At 34.5% G+C, this 23,906-nt stretch overlaps 1 long non-coding RNA gene across 1 annotated transcript; it reads left to right on the top strand.

Annotated features, from left to right (window-relative positions):
• The first annotated feature begins 9,472 nt into the window (after positions 1-9,472).
• On the top strand, positions 9,473-19,263 carry LOC146995504 (uncharacterized). Its single transcript, XR_015043111.1, has 5 exons — positions 9,473-9,848; positions 9,946-10,015; positions 11,376-11,453; positions 11,691-11,756; positions 19,089-19,263. It is a non-coding gene; the product is annotated as an uncharacterized LOC146995504 (long non-coding RNA).
• Positions 19,264-23,906: the final 4,643 nt, after the last annotated feature.

The raw sequence follows: 23,906 nt of genomic DNA, 5'->3' as shown, positions 1-23,906 counted from the left end.
GCTAGCAGAGAAGCACGATATGGCTGCCCAAACCATAACAGAACCCCCGCCATGTTTCACTCTTGGCAACAAGCAGTCTGTATTATAGTCTTGAGATGGCATTCTCCAGACGTAAACTTGGCCAGAAGTGGGAAACAATGTGAAAGAAGACTCGTCAGATCATATTACTCGCTTCCACTGCTCTATAGTCCAGGCTTTATGACTTAAACACCACCTTTTCCTGTTACGGGCATTAGCATCACTGATGAGTGGCTTCTCAATTGCAGCACGGCCAGCAATTCCCTGTTTATGAAGCTCTCTTCTGATTGTTTTGGTACTCACAGGGTTCGGTAACACAACATTCATTTCGGCAGTAACTTTTGCAGCTGTGGTCTTCTTATTTTTCGTCACAATTGCCCATAATGATCGTCTGTCACGATCACTCAGGACACACTTTCGTCCGCGCTGTGATTTAGCAGATGATGTTTTTCCGCTTTTCAAATGTGCGGAATAAATCTTCGATACAGTACCTCTTGAAACACTAAACACCTCGGCTACCCGGCTACCTTGCTTACGGAAGCACCTACCATACGTGCTCCAACAATTTGCCCACGTTCGAAGTCTGTTAACTCTGACATAATGCAATGACAACCTCACATAACAGTACTCCGACAACAACTGAACTGTTTAGCACATTTACGAAGTTGTATAGGTGGCGTCAGTAGTCAAAAACGCCAGCGCCACCTACATATTTCATTAAAATCAATCTTTCTTTTCAAACATGCATTTCACAAGGTGTTTCCATATTTTTGTCCATCCACCGTACTAGCATGAACACTCTATGGTGATGCATAGAAACAGTATTGCTGGAGAAATTATCTCTGATGCGTTTAAAAATTGTTCCATCATTTTCCTGACTTTCATAAAAGTAGACGTTGTGCTTTTAAAAAGTAGTCGAATATTTTGCGTCTTTTGACCCTCCAAAACAACGATGCTATGCTAAAAGACAGTGGTAAAAGATCAAATAACGATGAATCTCAGTATTCTGACCACATCATTGATTAATTGAATGACGTAAAATTTATTCCTAATACTTGATTAATAAGATTTCATTTTGCATTTATTTTCATTTTAGATTTCGTGCAATCGGTTAACAATTAATAACGATTTATAATCGAATAAACAGAGTATATGTTTCTTTAGATTTAATAAACTTAAAGAAGCTTCAAAAGCGCTGCTTATTGTAAATATTTATTAAATTTAAATAATAATTATTTAAAATGTTGTTTTTTTTTTTTAAAGAATTTAATATTTGTGAAATTCTAACAGCTTTATACTCTTACTTGTGACTAAGAAAAGAAATATTCAAAAGCTGAAGCTGTATGGAATTTTGCTGACCAACGTCATTCAGACAGGAAAGAAAACAAATCATTAATTAGTAGCTCCTTTATTTTAAACATAGGTTTATTTAAAGTACACATGTAATTTTTAATTATAGATAAAAGAATTCTGTCCGCAGAATTATGAAATGAAGGGAGTCTTCACTGCATAATTCTGCTGACAGGTTTGGGAACGAAGAAAAAGACTATTTATTTCATAAAAGCGAAACAAATTATTTTATTTCTTATTTAAATAATTACTTTATTTACTATAAAGTTATAAAGAAAAATTAAATTTGCTCTAAAATCGTTATTTTTAAGTAGGATTTCTAATATTCGTTTCATTTCTCTAATATTAATTAATATAACTTTCTTCTTCCAAAATGTTGTCTATAGAAACTTCTGAATCATGCTGCAAACAATAGCTATGTTATTTAATTAAGCAAAGCGTTTCTTATAATAAGTGCAAATATTTTTATTACTCAATCGTATCTTTTCAGATATTTCACGAAATTGAATTTTGCGACGATCATTCGGCCCCATCAAAGATTAGTTTTCTTTTAGTCTGTTCTCATAACTCCATCCAAAATAATACATTTACTTCTGTGCTTTGCATAATTTATGTAAAATGCATTATATACCCATCACTCTGAAATTTTGAAGCTACGTGCAAACGATAGGTGGCAGAAAACAGTTAACGGTTAGATTTGTAAATATGAACTAATTCAGAGTAGCAGACGATTTTGTATTGGACAGTTGCATGTAGGTTAGCAAAGAATACATTTTAAATACAGAAAGAAAATGGAGCTGAGGCGAGAACATTATCGCGCCATTATTTTCTATGATTTTAAAGTGGGATTTTAATCCCACTTTAAATGTTCATTTATTTTGAAATGGGATTTTAATCCCACTTTAAAATAAATGAATCAAGAAGAATATGTTCAGCATCAACAATGAGCATTGGGAAATGAAGGTCCATCTCGTACTACTGCATTCAAATGTTTTACAGAATTTCAAAGACGTCTTAACTATCTTCGGGATGAAGGCCGTTGTCAGCAGTAATCCCGGATAGTGTGTCTGCTTTACGAAAAATATTAATCGATGATAATCTTTGCACCTACCAAATGATACAGAAGAAACTTAACATTGGATGCGCTGCCATACATAAAATTATTCATGAAGAATACATATATGGCAAAACTAGTTTAACGTTGGGTTCTCCATAATTAAATTGAGCACCAAAATGAGTAGCCTGTCAAAATCAGTAACGAAACCCTTAAATTACTTAAATAATTTAATAAATAAAGTTAGCGCTTAAAAAGTTACTAATAAAAAGACAAAAAATTGATTAGCCATCTTATTAAGAAATTTGAATACTGATATGATGAACTGAGAAAAGATTGGAAAAATATACAAAAGTGTATGCCAATACTTAACATTGCATCAAGAATTCTAAATATATGGTACTACGCAGCTTAAAAAATTTTCGAGTTTGCTGTTGAACTGTATTTGGCAAAGTGTGAAGAAAGATATTAATAATAGAGCTGAAAAGACTAGAAAAGAAAAAAAATTCTGAAATCTTTCAGATTTTATATTACGCCCAAAGGAGCTTTACCTTTATTTATTAATAATCATGTTCTTCGCACTTAAACCATAAAATTCAATCCAACAACATCCCAAAATATTTCAAAGAGCATATCTTTAGAATCTCCGATACACAGTCTTGCGGGCTGGAGATAAAAATGTTTTTTCCCGTACAGTGTTGCCATTACTCGCTTTGAAATCGTTGATTTTCTTAATCAAAAACTCATAAATTCTTTACAAAATATGAAAGAGATAGTAAAACAAATTTCAAATTTGAGCTTCCAGATGCCCATATTCGGGTGAAGAAGTACGTATTTAAAATTTAATGGCTCCAGGTGCCGTTGTTTTATCACAATGCGAGAAACATAGCTACATTTATGTGGATTATTCATTATTTAATTTCTTTAAATATTTGGTGGCAACATTTGAAAAGTGAATCAAAGTTTATAGTTAATCGACGCAAAAGGCTAAAGCGAAATTAATAGCCCTTCTGAGCTAACGCTCCTTTGGCCTAAAAATAGCAGATGTGGGTGTAAGACCAGAGTAGTAAAGTACAAGTTCAGCCAGAGCCTAAAAACATAAATTTAACAGTCCCTTCTTGACGACAGTTAAAATCTGAAACTTTTCAAATTTTCTTTCCTTCTTTTCTTTTATTTTTTTTTTTAAATTTTTATTTTCATTATAACTACCAACCTTTAATTTTTCAGTATTTTTTGAAAGGTCTGTGCTTATTACTCAAAGATTTCTTCCCAACGGGTAACAAATACAGAAATACAGAATTTTAGTTCCTTAGAAGACATTAACATTTAGAGCATTGTTGATCACGTTAAACAGAAGCCTGATGATCTCATATTTTATTTTCTTGTCATTTATGATTGGTATATATACAATACTTCTATTTTTATTACCATTTTACATTTATTCTTGCTAATATATATTTTAAGTCCCGTCCTTTTTACTTCCTTGTACGAAATAAAAAGGAAGTATTGTAATCGCCAAAAAGTTTCAGGCAGCATATTTCAACGAAAATATCCATTTTGGCCGCTATCGAATGCAATTTAACGATGTTTTTGCGTGCTGTACGTAAGGACAGAATAAAAGATTATTTTCCTCCAAAAAATTATAAAAATGATTCAAAATTAATTCTGAAGAGAATTTTTCGTGGCCTCTGTACGTACGTATCTCGCATAACTCGAAAACGAGTAGCCCCAGAACGTTGAAATTTTATATATAGGAGTGCTATAACATGTAGATGTGCATCTCGTATTTTGGGTTGCAATCGGCCGCACCAAACGTATAAATATATTTATATATATATACTATATCCACTCTGTTACCCGGCTCAGTGATCTCAGTTTCTTTACTCTTATATGTTTGTAAATTGTGAATTTTTCCCTTTAAAAACGATTCATTATGTTGTTATCCATTAAAGGTTTTTATGCCTTTAGTAAATCTGCAAGCTATATTTGTAGAATTATCAACAATTTAAAAGCTATTTAAGTGCGGTTAAGCGTAATTTTTAAATAACATGGCGGACATATTTGTTTACATTTGAAACAGCATAATACAGGGTTGCCACGCTACCTGGAAAACCGGGAGAACCGGGAAAAGTCAGGGAATTCGAAAATTCACCACAATATTCAGGGAAAAGTCAGGGAATTTAAGTATTTTTGTCAAAATCTGGAAAAGTCAGGGAAGTTCATACAACGATCCTGCCAAAAAAAGCGATTTTTGCGCCGACGTCGGAAGAGATAACTTTTTTGGCGAATTATGTATCACGTGAGCGTCATTCGGGTAGCTGGCATAGAGCCAATTTTCGCAGCCTAAATTTGATTGTCTTTTAGAAAGGCAAAGCAACTTTCCCGCAACTTTTGGTTTCCAGTATTCTCGAGAATCGCATGTGCAGTGCATGAACTAAAGAAAGTACCTGTTCTCGTATAAAACAAAATGGGTTTAATCCTAGTATACGGTACCATGGAGGTTAGAATCAAAGAATATGTATTGTAAAGAAGGAAAACCTCACTGCAACAGACGTGGCTCCGTTTCATCATAGAGGGAAACAGCTGTGCATGTCTGATATATCTGTTGCCAAAGCTCGAAACCGGTGTCGAAGTTCGAAGGTCACGTTATCAAGAGTTCATAAAATGAATATCGTTTAAAATTTCTTTAACGACTTGCGCTAAAAAGACGTGCCATGCACGTCGAGATGCTTTTGTCTCAAACCGTGAGCGATGTGATAAGCACCACGTCGATAAGCATTTATCGCAAAAATGAAAATAACGTGGTGCACACGTCGCCTAACAACGAGATTGTTTATTTCTCGAGTTACAGCTCTGGATTGCACTCGCAAATGCGGAGCGGCGTAAATGAGACACTTTACCGCTTGTTATATTGCAGCGCACGGCACCGCAACCGTGAAGTTTAGTCTTAGCGCAAGTGGTTAAACTCTAAAGGAAAAGAAAATATTTTTTGGCGCAAGTAAATTAATTCATGGATTAGTTATTTTCAGGGGGGGGAAAAACTACGAAAATCCGATTTTAAAATTATTGCGTGGATTTTTCTCAATAATTTTAAAAACGGATTTTCGTAGTTTTCTTTTTGTCAAAGAGCGTTTCTTCTTAACACGTGTTTCTCAATTTCCTGTACACATCGCGGAGAGGGAAATTCTGGCCGCCAGGTTCCGTCGCCAAATCCCTTGGCAAATTTTTCCTCCGCATTCTAACGGCGTAATAGCATTTTACTTGTATGGAACCTTTTCTTCTTTACATAGACGTTCTTTGGTTAGAATAATAATGAGATTTGGCGACATCATGATGCGCAGTAAACGGGTCATTTTGGTCTTGGCGACAATTTTTAAAACCGTGCCAAAGCCTTACCGTATACTAGAATTTTACCGCAAAATCTTTTTAAACCTTTTTTTTTTTTTTTTTTTTTTCTTTTTAATAAATACCTTGCCATTTTGCAGTAAAATAAAAAAATAGTAATCAGTCATCTAGGCTAGCCATGTAATATAACTATATTCGCGAAAATATCGTTGATTATTCTAATTCAATTTTTAAGTAATTATTTTTATGTTATTCATATAATTTAATGTTGCTTCTTCCCTCTAAATTTATTTATTATTAGTAAATAATATTTCCAAATTTCAGGAAATTTTCTCTGGCATAATCCAGAAATTAATTATAGCAGTATGATGACATACCATCACGAAATTTAATGCACATATTTTTTCATTATGTATGCTGCGAAATAAATATAAAATACCTCAATTTATTAAAATAGATTTCTTTCTTCCGTTTAGCTGCAGAATGTCTGCAAAAAAAAAAAAAAAAAAAAGCCTTATTTTGTTCCAGATTGGGAAGATTCTAATCTCAATCTTCAGTGGAGAAAACAACAACTATTATAATTATATTTGTGTTTTCAAGTGTTAAGGTGCCTTTTAAGAACATACCTCACGCAAATTAAATTTACCTAAAATCTAACCTAACTATTTAGCATTGCGTTGTGATTTATAAGGACCGGATTAGCCTCGTGTTGAACTGCTGATGATCATGAGTAATAATTAAATAAAACATACATTTGTTATCCAATGTATATATCTTAAATTTTATTAAGTGGAAAACTAAACAAAATTATCAAACAAAGTATACCAAGAATAATTAAGAATAAATGTCCTCTGGGATTTATTGAATAATTAAGTGAATTTGCTACACAATACAAGTAATACCATAATTAATTTACCTCTTAGCACAGCCAACGTACATTACGTGGATAGACTGGAATTTTCTTGAAACACACCTGGAAAACCTGGAAAAGTCAGGGAATTTCATTCTCCTGTTTGAGTGGCAACCCTGATAATAGTAGCTTTGTTGCCAATCGAGAGAGACTAAGCTTCGAAACAATAAAGATAACGCCTTCATTTATTATCGCGAATTAAATCATGCTTAATCCTTTCTGGAATTTTTTCGACGAAAAGTGTTTAAAATTTAGTTCGTAATTTTTAATATAGATATTTTGAGTTTTTATGTATTTTTGCCTTGTCGCGAAGTGAGAACTGAATTAATTGCATGAGAAATACTGAATCGTCTGTGAAAACCTGTATCATTTTTGTTTTGTTTGCTTAATTTCTATTATACATCGTTCTAGATTTAATATAATATTTGAATAGAACACGTGGCAACGATTAGATAATTCTTCAAATGATATAAATTTTGTGCATTCTGAGTTATAATATGAACGAAATATAACGCTGTTAAGTGAACCTAGCCCCAGAGTGTCGCTATGGTAAACAAATAAAGAGCATTTATTCTATTGTTGTTTATTCGCTATCGACGAAGTAGATTTAATTCAATCCAATATGTTTAAATGAAATGCAAGAAAAAAGGCGTATAATTTAATATTCCGTACAAGGAAGTCATGTGGTGTATGCATTAGACTTTTTTTAATCGAAATACCTGTTTCTTAAAGAAGTTCCAACGTCAACATATCATATACATTTGATAAAAAAGTATTATAGTGGAACGCTTGTAATGATAGAATAAGATACAGTTTTAAACTTTTACACAATCTAATTGAATTGTCTTAATTTCAATGTCATACATTACCACATTTTATAATAACCAGATTTTAGGCTCTTTGAATATTAGTTAGTTCTTCAAAAATAATCAATAATAACAGGCATCGTCGAAAGTTTTTCTGGATTCAGAGAAAGTATGTGATCTCCATACTAATTTTTGGTGGTAGCTTGTCACTTTCAATAGTAATCACTAGTAATAATGTTCACGATTAACATCAGATAAGTCGAAGTAAGAAAAACTTTGAAAACTGTTGTTTGTGGTTAGTGTATCTTATTTTCCTCGAATTACTCAGTTGAAAATCAAATGATGTGCGTAATCTTAGCTTCCTATCAGGCAATTCTGCATTCTTTCTCGGAAAATAAATTAAGCGTCCTTGGGCAAACCACTGCCATCCGCAACGATCAGACAATGAAATGCTGTTGACCTACATTTTGAGATGAAGCGTTCACAAAAAAGCAGAAGGAGGATCAAAACAGAAAATAATTGGAAGAACGATATATAATCCATGAAACCAATGTTGTTGGAAAGATAGAGGCCTTTCTTAAAACGATTCTTTCAAATATTCTGTTGTACGTAATGTTGATCTCTCAGACCATCTTGATTAAATTATGCATATTTTCTCCGATATTCATTTTAATAACGCTCGCTGCATTTGTATTTCATAAAATAACATTTGTATCATGCATTGGTTTTAAATTACCTCGAAGTAAAATTTCTAGCTTTTCTAGCTAATAAGGTCCAGAAATTATGTGTCACAAGATCCGAAGATCGTACTTAAATATCACTTTAACTTTTCTTCCAAAGTTCCAAATCTTGTGTTGCTCAAATTACAGCTACTACAGTAAAGGTCAGTTTACACCTGTCAGAGCGGCTCGGAGCGAGTCGCTCCTTAAGATTACTTTGACAATGTAAACGCTCACTTCGACGGAGTATAAACGTAGGGGAGATGAGTCAGCGCTTCCGTTTCTACTTTGAACCTGTTGAAAAATCTCTCCGGGCACTTATTCCGAGCAGCGTTCGCAGGGACGTCGTGACAAATAGTTCTAAATCTGAGATTAAGCGATAGCCAAACCATGGCATTTTTTAATGCACACGCATCTTATGAAGTGTTTTACTTCTATAATTATGTGAGCTTATATTCATTTTTCTACAAGCATCCCTACATGAGGATGCAATAAATATATGATAAACTATAAAAATAAAAAATAAAAATAATTATGAAAAAGATATGTAGATCTGTTTTATTGGGGATATTTAAATTTCTTGCTTTGTATAAAAACATTCTGGGCTATAATTCGTTACAATTCCGCTTGGATGTGAAACATGTTCAGCTTGGATGTGTGAGTGCAAGTACTGAAGGTGTATTAAGGTTTTTATACAAATTATGCTAGATGAATTCTAATCTCCTTAAACTATCCGTTTTAGCATTTTAAAAGTAAAGTATAATCACTATATTTACGGATTATTAATTTTGTTGATATCACTTTGTGCGTTGTCCAGAAACACAATTTCAGTAGGATCCAAAAGTGACAATTTGCGATAAATATCTTCCTCTTGGAACTATGTCATAATATATATAATCTTTTACCTGTGGTAATATATGTAATTAATGCTCCCAAGTTTTTTGCTACTTCTTATTTATTTAAGATTTTCTGAATAATTAGGTAGATAGCATACAGTTTACTTCTGTCGTGTTAAGGTGGTCTACTACAGCAGCATTACAATACTAAAAATTTTTTTACACGCAGAATCGCTAATTAAGAAACTATGTTGCTTGCAATTTGGCAGAAATATAAAGCAATAGGTCAGTTTTCGAATCACAATGTTAGAATCAGGTTTGAAATGAAATTTACTTAAATATTATATTTTAAAAAAATTAGTTTGAAATACGTAATTTTAATGTGTAGTTTGGAAAGCCATCAATAGATGGCGCTACGAGTTAAAATTTAACATTGTAATCTTATTTCTGCAAAAATTCACGAAGTAATTGATTTTGATATCAGTTATAAATCATATTTTTTTCTAAATAATATTTAGAAGCGTTTCATATATTCCTTTATACACAGTTTTCACTAAACATTGTCAGCTGTCAGCAGAATGACGTTTACGGCAACCCTATTGCATTGCTATTCCGCACTCGTTTTGTTTACATTTATTTGTACTGTGGTCAGTTTGCAAAAAATATGCGAAAATATCAAGGACGACCGAAAAAACATCCTGGTTTTAATAAAAGATCCAGAATTCAGCGTAAACGTCGAGCTCAAGAAAAAAATATGAAATTAAATTCCCGAGATGTGGAAGATTCCGAACAAGCGGATGTTTTCGAAAGGTGAGAAATAATTTATTCTTTATATCGACTACTCCGTGTTTATGATTTCGTAGTAAGTTAATTCCGAAGTAAAATATGCGTATTTTTTTTATTGAAGGTCAGAAATTATTGATACAACTGCATCTGTGTCAAAGGAGAATCATTGCCCGGATGATTTTTTTTACAAAGTAAGTTTTTTTTTTTTTTTTTTTTTTTTTTTTTTTTGTATGTGTGTGTATGAGGGGATGCTAATAATTGTTCAATTCTGTTATAAGAATTTATTCCTCCATTCACACTAAATTGTTGGGAAATATTGAAAGGGTAAATTCCAATTCACAAGGAATTGCTGAAATAATTGAATCTTTTCAAAAGTATGAGCATGTTCTTGTGATCTAAATTGAATTCACCATCATTACATGTATTATTGGAAATTTTATAGTCATATGTTTGCTACGAAATGCTTTGTCAGTTACCTATGGTATATTTTAACAGGTGTATGCACATTTATTCATGTGCTCGCTGTTCAACTTGCTTTTTTTTATTATGTCATTTACTTGGATGTTAAAATTTTCTTTTAGCGTTGGAACATTTTATGATCATTTAGTAAAATTTATATAAAAATATATATTATTGCTTGTTTATTTATGGTTCTGTGTATTTGTCATGTATGCATGTTGTGAAGTGTAGTTTTTGAAAAATATGTCACAAATGTTAAATTCCACCAAAAGCTGAATTGAATTGATATTGGGATGCAGGTAATTAGAAAATATCTGCTGTGTATTTTGAGCGTAAACCAAACTAGTGCCAAGAATGGGACCAATACGCTCAGGCTTGCTTAGCCTTTTTGCCATTGTCCAAATTGAATTATCTCCAGTATAAAGGGAGTGAATGCTTTCTCTGTATAACATTAAAATATCCGTCTGATCAAAAATCTACCAATAAGAAACTTTTCATATGTTATGTGACAGACTTTCTGCAAACAGAAGTCCTCAGCTCTGTTCTTGTACATGTTTTTTAATTGTGGTTCAGATGTGTACTTCTCAAAGGAATTCTTCTCATAGGAAGATTATCTGAACATTTAAAAACTATATTCTGCTTTTAGGGGCCTAATATTTTATGCCCCTAAAATTAATATTGAAATTTCTAAAATGTTGAAAAATATGTCATCTGGATTCTGTACAAAAAATATAATCCCCTTTTTCATTTCTGCATTTGCAATTCCTGCATTTTCTTTATTCCTACATTTTTTAATTGGAAGGAATTTCATTCGCAGAGCCCTCTAATTTATTCTTACAAATCATGTAGTAATGTACCATTTTAGATAGATATAAATAACACATTTTGTAATTTTTCTAAACTGTGGTTATACAGCATGATATAATAGCTACACGGGGTATGGCGAAACAGTATACAGCAATATCTGTCGCACTGTCTGAGATGGGTGGTAGTCATACATAGCTTAATGCTAAAATTTGTTATGTGTTATTTATTTATTCATGTTTTTTTTTTTTTAATTATGTTATAGCAGTTTATTTCTTTCATTCTTAGGTCCGGAAGTGAAAAATTTGACTTTTCTACGCCAGAAGTTACAGCTAATGTTCCTAAGACAAACCAGGCTTTCCTGAGGTAAGTTGGTTTATTTTTAAAATAGATATTAGCTGTGCATGATATTACAGTTACTTAATTATGGTTAACTAATTATGTATTAATTTAGAAGTCAAGCAACCAAAATCAGCGTTATATTTTCAAATAGTGAATATTTCAAAATATGATGCTGATTTTTGTTGCTTGACTCTCAAATTAATACTTGGTCGGTGTGTTATTGTATCTTAATTAAACTAATTATGGTTCTTTTCTTCTCAGTTCTGATCTGGACATTTCAGTTATTGACTCTGACGTAGAAGGTAGAAATACAAGCTCTCTTTTGGGGTAAATATGTATTTCTCTATGCCAAAATTAAAATGTCATCATTTATGTTTTTCTTTTATGGTGTTACATTATGTTGTTTACATACTGATAGCTATTAAAACTGTTAAATATAATATTGTAGCTATCAAAAAGAGGGGGATGAATTTGATTTGTACCAAATTTGGACGTTTTGCATGAAAGAACTTGAAAATAAAAGATTTTTTTAAAAATATATTCATTGAAATCAGTGAAATTTTCAGTCGGGACACTGAAGCAAATGAAAATATTTTGGGGTTTGATTCTTTTGATGGGAGCCTCATCAATAAGCCTACTATCTTTTTTAAATATTGCTTCTTTTTCATTGTTTTCATGATGTTTTATGTTCCCTTCATGAAAGAGATTTTTAATAATTTAAATTTTGTTAATAAAATATAACAAAATGAAATCTGTGATTATGTGGCTGTTATTTTTTCCATATATATTTATTTGAGGAAAACCACAAATTTTATTATTTTACAGAATTTTTAAGAAAAATATAAGGATAAAATTTTTTAAATAATTCTGATTACTACCTTTGCTTTCCTCTCATAATGTGCCTCAAATTAGAGCAATTAGACAACAAATTTAAGTCGTGATCTTTTTTTTCCAAGTTTTTTTTTTTTTTAGGCTTAGGAGTATAAATTGCTTATCCCCACAAGACAGTGCATCTTCTTAGTATGCCATCCTAAGGCTCCGTTCACATGATGGTATAAATGTCATAGACGCATAATCATAAGGCACAAAATGTGGGAGTTCCATTCACACCTGCGAGAGAGGGTCTAAGCCATAGCCAATTAGAGAAGCTAAATTTGTGCATGCATGTATGTGTCTACAGCTTTCTCTCTCAATAGGTTTTATGTATATGCTCTGATTGGCCGACTCTTATATCAAGTCGGCACAAAGTTGAAAACTTCAAGCTTAATGCCCAAACTAGTTTTTGTGACATAGCAAGGTCTGACTACAAAGCGTTGTTAGTTGGGAATTATGACATTTATACAACGGCTTGAATAGAGCCTTAGAAAGCCATTTGGTAACTGAGTTATCCACCATGAAAGAGTTATTCTTGCCCCTCTGAATTCAGTGTTTACTGGAACACGAACATTTTATACTCAGGTGTAGAGGCCCTTCATGTGAAACCTCCGGCACACAAAGTAGTGACTAATATTGCACGAGCAAATGACACTGCGAGCATGGAAGCAGCAGTTGTGAAGATGACTCATCTTCTTGTAGTAATATACTGGTAATCCAGTGTATTATTATTGTTAATTTATTTGCTATCTGTTGCCTAAATTTCCTAAACCTAATTGCGAATGGGCTGCCTGCATGGGCGTTTTCATGGTTTTCCCCGTGTATATGAGCCATTTCCCTTAGAAAGTCCTCCATGAAAGCATTCCTCCTCTTAGGAAGATCAAGTGCTTTGCTGTCATCAAATAAGCCAAATTTAAACCTAATTTGTAATATTTATATATATTAATTATATATATGTATATATATTGTATATATATATATTTTAGCTTGGAGTCTGAGCCTCTTCAGGAGAACCTTAATGATGAATTTCTGTGTCCTGATTCACCTTTAATTATCGAAAGGGAAGATCGACGAAAGGCAAATCCATTACCATCTGGCAGAACAATTTGCAATATGTCTTTTGTAATAGTGCAGGCTAGGACATTAGAGCAACATTCCCTAAATTGTAAATTTGGAGGATCATTTATTTTTAACAAAGTGATTCGACGTGGTCTTGTCACTACATATAACTATGTATGTGATAAAATTTTATGTGGGGAAATGGCAACAATTTGTTCTGATATGGAGAAAAGCAGCCTAAATCAGCTTGCAGTATTAGGTGCGTTATCTACTGGCAGTGGATTTTCACAAGAGGAGGAAAAGTTTAGCATCATGGAAATTCCGTATATGAGCAACTCGACCTTTGCTTCTTGTGAGCGAACTACTGGCAAAATAATACAGGGATGTGCACAGGAAACTATGTGTGCTGCTATAGAAGAGGAGAAAAGGCAGGCAGAACTTCGCAATGATAAAGATAATGATGGTTATCACTGTATAACTGTCATTGTTGATGGAGGTTGGTGTAAAAGAAGCTATGGGCATGGTTACAATGCTTCAAGTGGCATATCTGTTATTATAGGCATGGTCACCCAGAAAATTTTGTTTGTTGGAATTCGCAACAAAGTGTGCCTTATATGCAGTGCTATTGAAGATGGCAAGATGCCAAATAAAGTGCACCTTTGTTGGCGAAATTGGAATGGGCCTTCTACAGGTATGGAAAGCAGTGCCATTGTGGAAGGTCTGAATTATCTCCAGTGTGTTCACAAAATACGTTGTACTCGACTTGTTGGAGATGGAGATGCTAACACAGTGGTCAAAGTGAAAGAAAGCGTTTCATATGGAGGACGGGTGATCAAAGTAGAATGTGCTAACCATGCTGTTCGAAGATATCGCAGAGCTCTTGAGAAACTTCAGCAAAATACTGCGCGCTTCCCCGAGGCTAAAGGAATTGCTGCCCGTAAATTGCTGAAAATTAAAATGCCACTGTTAGTCAGAGGTGCTAGAGTAGCTATAAAAGCTCATGCTTTACCTAGCCATTATCAGCACACACAAGAAGCTATTGATGCATTAGTATCTGACTTGAGAAATGGGCCACATCATATATTTGGCAAGCATGATGCTTGTAGTGCTTTTTGTGCAAAGAAAGGTGCAGAGTTGGACAGCACATACAATGAAATTTTTTCCTCGGGTATGTTGCAAGCTATTGAAGCAGAAGTGGGAAGAGTACTGATATCGTGTATGCCATATGGTTTTATTGAATTTTTTACTGATTTCTGCATTATTAATGAGCAATTTTTTCCAGTTTATTGTTTCTGAGATCACAAACTTGGAATATATATTCGAAAGTAGTGGTTCCTCTCACTGCTGCTGAAGAATGTGACCTTGATTTCTTCAAACACCTTAAAATGCTTGCTCATAATGATTTCCTGCAGAAGCAAAAATGAGCATCCAGAGATGAAAGTTTCCAAACTCTTCAAAGCAAGCGGATAGCATTGAACAGCAACCTGGGGATGATGAAAGTCATAAAATCTGGTGACCCGACAGGCAAGAAAATTTAAATGATGATAGCTGCTATAAGCCGATCGGCGGAAGTTCAGATTCCGGCAATGAGCCAAGAAGAAATAAAACTATTTGTCACCAGCCAGAAAGAGTAAGGAAAGTGTCTGCTAACATGAGAATGAAGGTTTTTGATGCTGCAAAAAAGCTGATGGAAATAGAAATGCCAGTACCCAGACTGACATCCCCTCCCCCCCCGGGGGTTGACGTAGAGAACTCTGCGAAGCTACTGGCTAGGATCTGTATCTAGGCAGTCTCGGATTCTGCTACACCAAACAAGTGGCTTGCATTAATCCTATCACAATTCAGGACTCCTGATTCAGCTGGAAGGACATCCATACAATGATATTTGAGAAGAAGACATACAAAATTGAGTATTGTGGAAAGATGATTGCTTATATCTTGAACGTGGATGATCCACTTGTCTACAAAACTCATAACCATTCTAAAAAATAAGGACATCAAATTTCAGTGCATCCTGCTCTCACAAGAGAGAAAGGTGATCATTAGAAGCCTTCCCAGCTCCACATGTTAATGCTGCCTCATGTTGCATAATATAATAATACACACACTGGCCAATCAATAAGAAACCTTTCAGATTTTCATCTGAATGCATGCTAGGGATGAAATATCCAAATTTTTTCTATGATGTGGATTATACTTGGTTAAAATGCCAGTATAAGTAAGGTGTAAGAGTGCTTTTCATGATGAATGAAGTAAAATGGGGAAAAAAGGCGGCAGATCGTTCACCATTTGAAAAAGGGGCTTATTGTTGGTGCACATTTAGTGGGGGCATCGATTTCGAATCCTTCTCTAAAAAATGTAACTGCAGTTCGAGCATAGTTTTCAAAGACAGTGATCGGCGGTATCTCCGATGAATTGTACGGCAGAACACGGATTCAACTATCACAAATCGTCAACCAAGGCTCTTCCCAACAAATTTCAGCTAGAACTATGCGCAGCGAATTGCAGAGGGATAGGAATGCATAGTTTTGGTGCCTGTAAGAAAATCACTCAGTTCTGCCGACATGCAAGACTTCATTTTCAGTGGTGTCGAGAAAAGACACTGGACATCTGAGGATTGGAAATGGGTAATGTGGTGGGATATTACATTATGTATTACATATTAAACATAAGTTATGGGTTACCTTATAACTACAGAAGGTTCCTGTTCGCTGCCAGAAAAGGTTGAAGTAATCTGCAATGTAAATTACCGACAGTACATGAGCTTTGTTCATTTATGGGCATGATAAAATTTTATCGATGCTTTTTGAAAAATGCTGCAGAAACTCAAGGAGTCATACACGAAATGTTAAAGGGTGATAAAAAAAGATCATTGTAAAGTTCCATGCACAGATGAAGGTGTTTAGTGTATTTAATTATGGCAAAGCACACTAGGGCTATCTGCCTAAGAGAAGGGATGCCTTCGTGGAGGACTTTCTAAGGGAAACTGGCTCATATACACGTTACACATGGGGAAAACCACGAAAACGCCCATGCAGCCAGTACGTTCGCGGGATTCGAACCTCGGACCGAACTACCAGTGTTCAGCGATTTTACCGCTCTGCCGCTGGTAGGCCTGCACAGATGAAGGAATTCACCAGTTTGAGAAGTGCAAATCTGATTTAGTCAATGGTGCCCTTTTGTGTTTCCCAATGGATTACCCTTTGTGTGCAGATACATCAGACTTTCCTATAGGATCAGTATTGCAGCAATTGGAAGAACAAGAACAAGACTGAAAACCTATTGTGTTCTACTCTAAAACATTAAATAATGCACAGAAGGTTTATAGTACCTATGACAGAGAATTCTTAGGAATATATCTTTCTGTCAAGCATTTTAAACATGTATCGGAAGGACGCAAATTCATCATACTTACTGATCACAAGCCACTGTCATATGCATAGAAGCAAAAGAATGGGAAGGCATAACCCAGACAACAACACCAACTTCAGTATATATCGGAATTTTCAACTGATATTCAGCATATTGATGCCAAAGAAAATTTAGTTGCAGTTGAAGTAGTCTCAGTTACTGGCTATGAAGCAGTAGCAGATGCTCAAGAATATAATGAAGAATTGCAACATTTAATGACAGGTAGTGCTTCACTGAAATTTAAATCATCTACATTAGCATTTTGGAAAACATTAAGATGTGACAGCTCAACAACCAGTATCAGGCCTTTTATTTCAAAGCAATTTAGACAACAAATGTTTCATCAAATTCATAATTTTGCTCCTCTGGTATCAGGACAACTGTCAACGAGATGACTGAAAAATTTATCTTTCCAAATATAAAGAAAGAAATTCACGAATAGACTTAAAGTCCTGTTAATTGTCAAAGGAGCAAAGTCAACAGTCATACAAAATCTAAAATAGCCGAGTTCCAAGCACCTCATGCTAGATTAAGTATTGTGCAAGTTGACCTGATTGGGCCATTACCACCATCTGCTGGTAGGACGTATTATCTGACATTTATTGACCATTTTTCCTGTTAGGGAGAAGTAGTTTCTTTACCAGATATCACAAGAGAAATGGTTGTCAAAGCATTTTACAATCATTGGATTAGCAGATTTGTTGTGCCTAGTTCCATAATCTCAGATCAAGGAAGACAGTTTGAGTCGCAGCCTTTCAAGAGCCTTGCAAAAGTATGTGGTGCTAAAGTTTTACGTTCCACTCCATACCACCCACATTGCAGTGGGAAAATTGAGCAGTTTCTCAGAACTTAAAAAAATGCAATAAAGGCTCACAGCAACATCAGATGGACAGAAATCCTTCTAGGATTCAGAGTTGCAATATGTCCTGATACTAATCACTCTGTAGCTCAAATGGTATATTTTATGCAAATAAGGTTACCATGTGAGTTTTTCGACTACCTACCACTAAAACTAAACCTGAACCATTTGTAACAAATTTACTGTCTTTTATGGATCAGCACCAGTTTATCAACTGCTAACAAACATAAAATATTTATGCATAAAGACTTGAGATCATGTTCTCATGTGTTTGTGAGAACTGATCGTGTGAAAAAGGCACTTGAATTTGCTTATTGAGGGACCATTTTTTTGTGGTGAAAAAATATGATAAATATTTCCGAGTCTTAATTAAGGACAGACAAGTTAACATTTCATTGACAGACTGAAACCAGCTTATTTGTTACTTTCGAACAAATTACTAGAAACAGTGACTAAAAATAAAAAACCATTTCACATTTCATGTACCCAAAATTCTGATATTGTACCTAACGTCAAATCTATTATTCTAGATGGTATGAAAATCAGAAAATGTGTTGGATTTAAGGACTAATGTTTTGTATATTTTGCTATACTTCATCATCTTCTAAATATTAGTAAATATATATCTGCATTAGTGATAATCAGCTGTGAGCACATAGTGCACCATCTGCAACTCATTTGGGTATAAACTATGCTAGTGATTATAATGTCCTTGCTTTTTCCCATATGCCATATGTTGCATGAAATTTTGTTATATGAATCTAGCTTCCTGTGAGGAATTTCTGTGATCTTTCTAGTATGTATGGTCAAGAATTAGGCTTGTGATATACTGTCATGATTTTGCCCACATGTTCCCTGAATATACTACCATTTCCTTAGGAAGACTTCCAAGAAGAATACTGTTGTGAGTTCTAAGCCTAACTATGGTTTGGAACGGTTTATAATGAATTATTGGGATTCTGCACATGTAATGTGGATGCAATTCTATTTCCATTTAGAAGATTTTCTGCAAAGGCAATGCTTTAGCTGTGAGATAATTCTGTTTTGGAAATAAAACTGATATTTATTTAGATTTGTGGTATTTATAAGGCAGTTTATCAATAGCAGGTAGCATCTTGCCTCTTTGCTTTGATCAGGGCCTGTGCAACCAGTGGTAGTCAAAATTTTATAATTTAGCAGAGGGCACTGAGCAGCAAAATTTAGAGGCAAAAAAATGTTCAGAACTTACGAAGACATCAGCCAGCAGAATTTAGGATATGCAGAGATTGCACTGAGTGGCAATAGTGCCATATGTTACATTTGCTATCTGCATTATTAATTTGTGAAACAATTTCAGCTGCTTGAAAATGCATTTTTCTGTTAGAAATTTGTATTTCTTGCAATTTCTTTTTTTTGGGGGGGGTCGAGAATATGGTGTTAAAAATATTTTATCATTTTCTTTTTTTTTTTCTTTTCAGGTGAAAATTTTGTGCATGATTTGGCTTTCATTGAGACGTCTCTGGGTCAGGAGTTACTAAGGAAGAGAAACTTACATGCAGGTTGAAGGATGCAGTGTCAAATGTATAAGGAATATAAAAGATGCTGTATATTAGTATAAGTTTGAATAACCATAATAAAAAAATTTCTTGAAAATTGTGTTTTTTCTGCGAGTTATTAAAATTGGAAATAATTAATTACAATATTTATGAAAATTTTCGAAAATAAAAATACAAGTAGTATTTAAAAAGTACTGCAAAACTCATTTTTAAGTAGAAAAATTATTCTCAGATGAAATTCTTTATGCAAAAGGATTCGATTATGCAAAAGGACTTTTTTAGTATTTGAAAGGTTCATTTGAACCCAACAACTGAAACTAACGTATCCCCAGTTTATTGATACCAACCATTTTGTTGGTATCAATGAACCCACTACTTTCTAAAAGCATTTCTGTCAATTACTAAGGGCTAATGAACAAGTGTTGAATTCTCAAGATGAATGTTGCCGAAACAGAAAAAAGTGTACTTCAGAACATTCTGCAGTAGCTCAAACAAAGTCACGGACCTCATCTATACTGTAGTCAGAGAGAAATTATTCCCCTTCCTTTTCTTTCAAAAGCTGAGTTTCCAAACGCACAACGGGAGGCCGTTGCTAAAAGCTGTGGAACCAGTTTTATAGCTATTTTTAGCAACTTGTGAGCTGTTTTTCAGATAACACAGTAAATCTCGGGGAGGGGGAATTTGAAATCATGATCACTGCCGGTACGGCAGAATTTACGTACAGCAAAATTGTAAAATTCAGCGAAGCATCAAGCAATAAAATTTTAGAATTTTGTGGGAAGGGCACTTGACAACAGAATTTATTGCGTACAAAGTCAGCAAAATGCATAGCGCCGTACCTGATTCATGATACAGCAGTATTCATTACCAATAGCAAACTTGTTTGAGGATAAGTTCGAAAAAATGTTTTCTAGTTGTTACCTAAAATCGGTAAACAATAATCTTTGAAAGATTATTCGATTATATCGTTACTAATATGGTAAAAATTTGAAAAGCAATCAGAAGCCGTATCTCTAGGGTCTTCAAGTCACGATTTGTTTTTATTTGTTCGAATATGATATTTATATCTCTCTTCCTACAAGTATGTATCTTCGTACGTATAAAGTATCAAAAATAATAAAAGTAATTAATAAATTTTCTCTAGTTGCCCTGAAAACTACATCTGAATATAAAGATAAGAAAGACATCAGTAAATTGCTGTTGTTATTTGCTGATCATAATGGTAATCAACCGAACATGATCACATATACCGTCTTCAAAACTTTGATTTTTATCAAGCTTCATATAAATACTAGGTTTTTGTTAGTCACGTAATTTGACATCCTAAATTTAAGATGACAGATGAAATAATGACTAGTTCTGAATTAGCTCACTCAGGAAGTAAAATTTTCTCCTTCCCGTCAATATAGCATATTTATAGCTCCCAATGATGGCGATCACTAACTAAATATGTTATGGATTAGAACCCTATTGCACTCCATAAGTTTTTCTTTATTCGCTTTATGTGCATGCATGCATGCTTGGTTGTGGAAGAAATTAAAAAGCCCCCCTTTTTTTCTTTTTTACTTAGGTTATTCGAATGTATACGCCAGACATTTATTTGTTGAACTGTAGTTATAATTTGGAACGTGGTGCTAGAGCCGTTGGAGCCGAACCGAACGTCAGTTTGTTTAGAATTATAGAGTTTGATTACGCCAAAGCAGGTGAATTTGGAAAACACCAAAATCGGTCATGCATCCAACTCGTTATCGAGGCTTGAACTCCGGATGAACTACCAGTGTTCGGCGGCTCGCTTGCTAGAACTGCGTTAGGCTCTTTGAATGTAGCAAAGCCACGAGGGTTACCTTCTTAAGATGGCAGGCCTTCGTGGAGTCATTTTCTGAAGGCTTAGATTAGGTTATTATGGCAAAGCACAGTAGGATGCCTTCATGTTGAACTTTCTTAGAGAAATTGACAACCCATACACGTTACACATACAGAAAATTATGAAAACGTCCATGCAGCCGGCCCGTTAGCCTTTATTCGAATCCAGGTCGAAACTACCAGTGTTCAGCGATTTAATTCCTCTACCGCGGGAGGGCCTAATTGCTGAAGGGAACTGGCTTGTATTCATGTTACACACGGTGAAAACAAACAATGCAACCAGCTGATTCGTCTGGCATCGAACCCAAACCAGTTCGAACTTCCAGTATTCAGTAGTTTTAACCACTCGGCCACTGGTGGCGTGTGGTAGGAGCCACAGATAATGTACTGAGTAGCAAAAATCCCTAATAGTGGCCCTGGTTACTAGTAGGATTGTAAGTATATTGGTAATCATCCAATCTACAGCAAGGAAATTTCGGAGCTTAATTGTAAAGTCAAATGCGACACTCCAATAAACGTGGTATATGTAGAGATGGAAAAATTTATTATTTAAAATACTTGTATTTATTAGTAAACATTTTATAAAATTTATTCTTAATTTAGCGTTTAAGAATTCTAAGAGAGTTATCTGAGTATTTTTTCCTCCTTTGGTAATCCAATAAAATTGAGTAAATTTATGTTCTGTAATATCTTTGCGTGTTATATACATAGTTTTTTTTTTTTTTTTTTTCTTTCAAAGTTAGACAAGTTTACACAAACAATATAGGTCGAAAAGGGAGCTGGTCTGCGCCCGGTGAGCCTGTCGGCAGCGTCGCAAAGCGTAATTTGACTAACGAAAAGATCATGCTTTGGATCTGGTGATCTGGATAGTCACTTGTGTTGAAAAATAAATTTATTTCAACAACATAGGCCAAAAATTTAGTTGATCTGCGCCCGTGAGTCCGTCGGCAGCATCGTAAAGCGTAATTTGACTAACAAAAAGATCATTCTTTTGTATTTGGTGGGATTGCTGTGGTATTAATCACAAATAGTATATGGAAAAAGGTAAAACCCTTGACAGTAAAGGATACAACGAGATGCTAGTGCATGTTGACGCTGCTATCAAGGAAAAGAGTCGAATTGAGTTCCGGCGCAGAAAGGTAACGTTCCATCAAGATAATACCATACGTGTCTGCATTCACCGGCTAGCCTCTGTACGGACTCGAAAGGAATCTTTCACCACATCCACCATATAACCCCGACATCGCACGTTCGGACTTTCAGCTACATCTTGCTGGTCCTATCTTCACTTCTGCACAAGACGTCCGAAATGAGGTTGACCTGTGTTTGGACTCGGGCCACCAAGTTTCCGAGCCGAAGGTTTTGAAAAACTACCAAAAAATTGGCAGAAAAGCATAGATTTTTGGTAGTGATTACTATCCGCACTAAAGGTACTGACTGCTTTTTTTTCATAACTTTATGAAGAACGTTCGTGCTTAAAATTTTCGTTACAACCATTAAATTCTGTAATTTATGAATTCCTTCCCACTTCTCATGTATTTATCAACTGTTCTTTATGAACCTGATATTCCTACAATTATCAGCTGTACTTTATAAATCTGATATGTAGAAACGCAATTTGATTTTATGCATTTCAGTATCAAGTGAAATCTTTAAACTAATCGTTCATTATAACACTTCATGTTGTTTTCATTCAAAGCTGAACTCAGATAATGTGCTGAGGTTGAACTACCAGTAATAGGCGACTTTAGCGCTCGCCCGCTAGAATTTAGAGAGGAACTGAGTGCTAGAATTGGGTTAGGCTCTTTGAATATAGTAAAGCCACGAGGTGGCAGATAGCAGATGCTTTCGTGGAGGAAGTTTCTGAAGGCTTAGTTTAGTTTATAGCAAAGCTCCCCATACACGTTACACACGGGGAAGATTATGAAAACGCCCATGTAGCCAGCCCGTTCGCCTTGATTCGAACCCAGTGTTCAGCGATTTAACCGCTCGGCCGCGGGTGAGCCTAATTGCTGAAGGAAACTGGGTCGTATTCATGTTGCACAACAGGAAAACAAACCATGCAGCCAGCTGGTTCGCCTGGGATCGAACCGAAACCAGGTCGAACTTCCAGTAATCAATATTCTTAATCACTCAGCCACTGGCGGCGCGTGGCAGAAGTAAGAGCCACAGATATTGTAGTGAGCAGCAAAAACCTCTAATACTGGCTCTGGTTACTAGTAGAATTATATATTGGTAATAATCCAATCTACAGCAATGAAATTTCGGAGCATAATTGTGAAGTTAAATACGACACTCCGATAAACGTGATAAAGATGAAAAATTTTTTAAAAAAGGAAACTTACTATGCCGATACATGTATTCATTAGTAAACATTTTATAAAATTTATTCTTAATTTAGCGTTTATGAATTCTCAGAGAATTATCTCATCGAATTATTTTTTTCTCCTCTGGTAATCCAATATAATTGATTAAATTTATGTGCTGTTAATATCTTTGCCTGTTATGTACATAGTTTTTTTTTTTTTTTTTTTTTTTCCGTTCAAAGTTAGATAAAACTGAACGTACGTTACACTGAAATTACTTTGTCTAGAAAGTAAGCGCTTGAGTAGAAACAGATGTTGGGTTTTATTTTTAGAAGACATGAGATCGCTTTCTGTAAAGTAATGTTATAAAATTTTGAATTTGAAATAATCGTACTTCGTTTTTAGTAGCGCAGAATGATAAAGATTTAATGAGAATATAGCAAAGCATCTTTTTAGAGACGCTGTTATAATTTTGCTATTTTATTTTTTTATGGTAGGTCAAGGAAAAAGGCAGGCTGCTAAATACGATAACAGCACATTACTCTGTTTCATATATAGCGAATCCGCTCTG

Source organism: Stegodyphus dumicola, chromosome 9 (assembly GCF_044657685.1).
Source record: "Stegodyphus dumicola isolate Sdum_Otavi_A_Nest chromosome 9, ASM4465768v1".
In the NCBI taxonomy this organism is placed as follows: Eukaryota; Metazoa; Arthropoda; class Arachnida; order Araneae; family Eresidae; genus Stegodyphus; species Stegodyphus dumicola.
The sequence above is the reverse complement of the archived record's forward strand: the minus strand, read 5'-3'. Positions and strand labels throughout refer to the sequence as shown.